Genomic DNA, 6,315 nt, shown 5'->3' with positions numbered 1-6,315 from the left:
CGTCGGCGCCGCTGTCCACGGTAAGTGAGGTGGGTTCAGTTCTTCCCAGGTGCCTCAACCGTTGAGGAAAGGCAACGGTATAAATACCCTTGATGGCCTTTTCTCCATAACCAGGTGAGATAGTGGTGGGGTGTTCCAGGCTAGTTTTCTGTGGAATAAATTTGAAGTAATGAAGTGAAAAACGGAAGGTTGTTTCCGCCCGGTTTCGAACCGGGGACCTTTCGCGTGTTAGGCGAACGTGATAACCACTACACTACGGAAACCTACATGCGCTTCCTGGCCCATCATAAGGAGTCCCCACAGAAGGCCGTAGTTTATTTCTCACGGTCATTCTGAGCTTCCTGCATGCGTCCCTTAGAGCTTGCCTAATGGGCATGAGCACACAAGAAAAGGAGGTTTCAGCACTGGGAAGGCTGAGGCAGATGGACGGCCAGAGCCCAGGAGGTCGAGGCTGCACTAGGCTATGATTGCGCCGCTGCACTCCAGCCTGGGAGACAGAGCAAGACTCAGTCTCGAAAGAGAGAAAAGAAAGAAAAAGGGAGAGAGAGAAACAAGAAAAGGAAGTTTTCATGCCCGATGTGGTGGCATAAGTGGGCACGGGAGTCCTGAGAGAAGGTGTGGTGGCGACCTCAGAGAGACTGAGGCAGTCGAGCTGTCTGGGGTTGACAGTGGGCTTGGGGGTTGGACAGCAGGGGCGCGCTGGCAGCGTTTTCTAAGAGAAGACACTTTCAGAAGAAGCTGCTTGGGGAATGTGAGGCCGTGCGTTCGTGAGTGGAGCTGGAGCTTGTGGGCCTGGAGAAATTGCAGTGGAATGAAAGAGGAAGTAGCCTGCACCACCATTTTTATTGCTCCATTGTTTGGTAGAGCTCTAGATTATCCAAGCAGCCACTGCTGTTGGACATTTAGGTTATTTTCCTCCCATCGACAATGTGAAAGCCTTATGAGGCTACCTCCTTGGCAGCATTTGGTACTTTTCAGTTACTATGATGATTATGTTTTAACTTCTAGCCATTCTTGTGGATATGTAGTATTTCCTCATGGTTTAAGTTTGCACTTAGCTGATGGGGAAAGATGATAAGCACTTTTTCATGTGTATGACTCTTTTTTTAATCTTCCCTTGTGAGGTGTCTCTTAAATATCTCTTCCATTAAAAACAAAGAAACAAAAAACAAACAACCAAAAAATCCTCAAAAACAAAAAACAGAGGAAGTGGCCTCACGTGGTGGCTGACACCTGTAATCCCAGCACTTTGGGACGCCGAGGCAGATGGGTTATTTGAACTGATGAGTTCAAGGCCAGTCTGGGCAACATATTGGGACACCATCTCTACAGAAAATCCCCAAATTAGTCAGGGGTGGTGGCGCACACCTGCAGTTTCTGTAGCTACTGGGGAGGGTAAGGTGGGAGTGTGGGTTGAGCCTGCTGCCAGGACAACAGAGCAAGACCCTGTTCCAAACACACACACACACACACACACACACACACACACACACCCCAAACGTGTCCACACACGGTCTTTCGTCTGTGCACATGCAGCCGTGATAGCCCTGTGTGTCCACATTTCCTCCTCTTATAAGGACACCTGTCAGATTGGATTGGGATCCACCCTAGTGACCTCATTTTAGTGTGACCACCTCTTTAAAAGCCCTATGTCCAATACAGTCACATTCTGAGGTAAAGAGGGTTGGAGTGCTAAGCTGGATTTTGAGGGAAACATAATTCCACCATAGTAAGACCTTTCAGGCCTGAGATCTGTAGGTGAACAGAACGGCAGGGTCCACACTGCAAAGGGAGGCTCTGGGGGGTTTCAAAAGTGTCACCTTTAGGCTAGAGGTGGGAGGAAGTGATCTGGGGCTGCTTGGCTGGTTGTTCCAATGCGTCCAGGAGGAGAAACTGGGTTGGTGCTGCCTTTGCCGCTTTGGAAAGCCATTTGGATTCATTTCCAGCGTTACACATTTCTGGAAGCGATGCATACCCAGGCCCTGGGCACAGTTTGGGGACCCACTCTGTGACCACTGGCCAGCCACTCCCATCTCTGAGCCTGTTTTCACATCAACAAGATGAGAGGGTGAATGAGATGATCTCTAAGGTTCCTGCTGGCTCTAAACTCTCAGCTTTCCTGTCACTGAGATTCGTCCTGTTTCTAAGATCTCTGCTGAATATCCCGCCCTTCAGCAGAGTGAGTGAAGGCCAAGATAAAGAGCCAGTTTTCTGGGATGTGTCCTTTGTGCAGGTGGAGAAGGTGGCCCACGTGACGGAGATGGGGCGCTCACCCCCAAACGCCTCCCAGCATCCCCCCTGGCATGGCTCTTCTTCCTGCCTCCTTGACCCCCTAGAGCCCTGGGCCACAGCAGGAGCTCACAGCTGTCTGTCATCAGAGTCATTCCACCGCTGGCTCAGCTGTTCTGGGCCGGGGCAAAGCTGGCCACTGTCTCAGACGGACCCACATGGTGTCTCAGAAGACAGGGAGGGCCCTGGGTAGACGGGGCCCTGCTTCCTCCTCTCAGGACAGAGTCTGGGTAAGTTGGCCATAAAAGCCATTGTCATCATTTGAGCTGGCCCTCAAAGACAGGAGCTTAAGGAGCAAAAGTGCAGATTGGTATAAACTGTCACAGTGTCCTGGAGGGGGCCTCTGAGGTCACTTGGTCAAATGCCCACAGCATCTTCTGGGGAGACCAGGGGTTGAAGGCTGTGCTGCCTGTGCACCGCCCCCTCTACTCTGGTCTCTGGGGGGAGCAGGGGGTGAGGAGGTTCCTAATCTGGGTCCTATTTGGAACCTCTTTCCTCCTGATCACCTGACTCTAGGTCCTGAGTTTGAGACACCGGTTTTCCTCTCTCAGCAGGGGCTAACTGGATTCCTGCATTCATTTCCGCTCAGGATTGGTCTGCACAAGGCCCTTCTTTAGCCTTTAAACTTATCCACATCATTAAGTTCATTTATCTGTTCCCTGCTATGCGCACACTCAGACATCCCCACCCCCATGTCTGCTGTGTGAGCCAGGGCTGTGCTTGCCAGGGCACCTCTAGATCATCAATCTCGGCCTCGTCTCCTTTTTCCCCACTGGGATCTCTTGGCTCACCCACATGGCTGCCCACCCCATCGACGATGCACATGCTGGCCCCCTACCCCCAATGACGATGCTCGTCCTGGCCCCACCCCCAAATAAATAAAATTGGAATTACTTCTCTTAGAAGAAGACGTTGAGCTGAGCCTCCTAACTCTCCTCGCTAATGTTTTATTCTGTGCTTACTCTGGGAGACTTCGCTCTATGATCTATGTCTCACACCAGTTATAGCCCAACGCTAGGGTCTTAGATGAACCACTTAGAGATGACAGAGAATAACCCTTTACAGTTCTCTTTAGAGAATATCTACTCCTCACACTGGAAACGTCATAAAGACGCATTAACGGCATACAAACTGTCCTTGAGAGGATGAGGGACAGGGTAGAGCTTTGCTTGCTCGTGTATTCAGTGGAAGTCCCCCGAGCCTGCTGTCTCCTCACCATGCCCTAGCAGTGTGTGCCGCTCTGTGTCAGCTCAGCTTCTGTAAGGAGAAAACTGGCTGAACTGCTTCCCCTTTGGGGAATGAAGACTGGAGTGTGGCGACAGAATTTCATCTGCTATTTGAAAACTTATTTTCAGTATTTTGGTTTGAACTATTTGCAGGACTTGTATCCATCCTTCCAAGCTCTGGACCTGCCCTTTGCACATATTTGCAGTAGAATTCTCTTTTCACAGAAAAAAATTATCTCCATTGAAGGCAGAGAGAAAAGAGGCCAGAAGTGGGCCTGAGGATCAGACTAAACCCCAGGGAGGTGTTTGCTGGGCTTCAGACTTTGGAGAGGTGGAGGGAGGTGGCACCCAGGGCCTACTGTGGATGATTTTAGATTGTCCACTCAGCTCAATTCTCACAGAAAACATTCTGTGGTGAAAATATTGCGCCCATTTTACAGGAGAGGAAGCTAGGGCTCAAATTGGTAAGTCCCTGCCTCATCGTCCCGTTTTCCTCTTCACCTCCCCAAGGGAAAGTCTGGTTTGTCGGCACAGCTGAGATGAGCAAACAACTTCGCAGGAGGCTCCTTCCCTTGGGGGTTTAATTGCCTGCGGAGGGGTCTCCAAGGACTGGTGAAAATACAAGTAACTTTCCTTAGTCATGGAGCTGCAAGATTTTCCATTGTGTAGATGCTTCTTAGTGTATTCCATAACCACTTGCTGATATCTGGGGGCGTTTGGGGGTGAGTGCCCCATCTCTGTCACATGGGCCACCTTCTCCACCTGTACGAAGGACATCCCAGCAAACTGGCTCTTTACCTTGGCCTTCACTCACTCTGCTGAAGGGCAGGATATTCAGCAGAGATCTTAGAAACAGGATGAACGTCAATGACAGGAAAGCTGAGAGTTGAGAGCCAACAGGAACCTTAGAGATCATCTCATTCACCCTCTCATCTTGTTGATGTGAAAACAGTCTCAGAGATGGGGATGGCTGGCCTGTGGTCACACAGCAGGTCCCCAAACTGTCCAGGGTCCAGGTTGGGACAACCTCCAGGTCTGTGCAACAGTGCAACTGAGTCCAAATGGATTTCCAAGTTGGCAAAGGCGGAGCTAACCTGATTTCTTCTCCTGGATGCATCAGAACAACCAGCCGAGTAGCCCCAGAAGATCACTTCCTTCCTCTAGCCTAAGGTGACACAGGATGGTCCCACTTGTGAAAGCCGCCAGAGCCTCCCTTTGCAGTTTTGACTCTGCCTTAAGACCTTGCTAGGGCTGAATTGTGTCCCCCGAAAATTCATATCTCAGAACTCCAACCCTCGGGACGTCAAAATGTCACTGCATATGGAGACAGAGCCTTGAAAGAGGCGATTACGCTAAAATGAGGTCACTAGGGTGGACCCCAATCCAATCTGACACCAGACAGGTGTCCTTATAAGAGCAGGAAATGTGAACACACAGGGCCATCACGGGTGCATGTGCACAGACGAAAGACCGTGTGTGGACACAGAAAGAGGGCGGCCACCTGCAAGCCAAAAAGAGAAGCCTCCGCAGAAAGAAGCCTCCGCATGCCTTGATCTCGGACTCGCAGCCTCAGACCTGGGAGAAAATGACCATCTGCAGTTGAAGCCCCAAGCTGTGCTATTTTGTTCTGGCAGCCGGAGGAAACTGCTACAGACGTTTTCACAGACGGCCCTGGCACTCCCAGGCCCATGCCCAGGGTGAAACCTCAAGGAAACCCAAGCCCAGCGCGGCCTCCCAGACACAGCTGAAGGGGTGCCCGGCTGGCTGCTGCCCACACAGGCTTCCAGCTCACAGGGAGCTGGGTCTGAAGCCCCATCTGCTCAGAGGCCGCCTTCTCCAGAAAGCCTGCGTAAGCCCCCAGAGGGAAGACACCACACCACCCCCACTCAACTCCTTCAGCACCTCTGTCCCTCTCTGAGCTCCAGTCTCACCCTATCCAGGACACAGAGTTACATTCAGGTGGGTTTCGGGAAACCAAGGAGCACGCAGGCTCTCTCTGTGCTCAGACCAGTCCTGAGATGATGCTCCCCAATAGCTGACCCATCCAGGGAGGCGGCGTCTAGGGCTGTGTAGGGGCTACTAGGGCGACGGTACCACCGCCACCCCTGGCAGAGGAGAGGTCCAGCAGAAAGAGGCAGTTCCGGGCTCCTGCGAGGTGACAGCGGCGCCGCTCTGCGCCCAGGCGCGCCTAGCGGGTATCCGTGGAGCCATTGCAAGAAGGTGCAGGGGACCCCTGGCTTCGGGCCCGCAGCCGAGGCTCCAGGTCGTCTCCCGGGCGAGCAGCGAGTGAGCTGCGGCGGCGTCGGCCTGGGGGATCCCCACGAGCGGATTCACAGGCTCGGGAAGTTCCTGGGAGCGACCAGGGGGACGCGCTGCTGTTCCCAAGGGATGTTCCCCGCTCCGCTGCAGCCCAGAGGCGGTTCCTTGAACGTCTGTTGGAAACTTTCCGGTTAACGAGCCCTGGAGGGAGGAGCGGGCCCTGGGAAGGCGGGCCGAGGCCGCTGCTCCCAAGGCGGGAGCCAAGGACTAGGAGACGGTCTAGCGCGACCTGGGCTCGCTCCTGGGAGTCGCTGAGATGGGGCTGAGCGCGGGCTCTTCCTGAACACAAACCAGAAGCCGAGGCTGCGGCAAACGGGCCCATTATCCAGGATTGTCTCCCTCCTGCCGCTGCTGGGGGTACGTACGGGCCTCCCCCAGCCTCCCGCTCGGCCCCTGCAGCCCCCGCACCCGCCTTTCCCTTGCAGCCCCGTGCGCCCTCGCGCCGCCTCTTCCACATCTCCCCGGGCGGAGGCCCCTCTCC

At 53.6% G+C, this 6,315-nt stretch overlaps 1 non-coding gene across 1 annotated transcript; it reads right to left on the bottom strand.

Annotated features, from left to right (window-relative positions):
* Positions 1-190: 190 nt before the first annotated feature.
* TRNAV-AAC (transfer RNA valine (anticodon AAC)) lies at positions 191-263 on the bottom strand. Its single transcript has one exon. It is a non-coding gene; the product is annotated as a tRNA-Val (tRNA).
* Positions 264-6,315: the final 6,052 nt, after the last annotated feature.

Source organism: Hylobates moloch, unplaced genomic scaffold (assembly GCF_009828535.3).
Source record: "Hylobates moloch isolate HMO894 unplaced genomic scaffold, HMol_V3 SCAFFOLD_6, whole genome shotgun sequence".
NCBI lineage: Eukaryota > Metazoa > Chordata > Mammalia > Primates > Hylobatidae > Hylobates > Hylobates moloch.
This window is presented reverse-complemented; position numbering and strand designations above follow the sequence as displayed.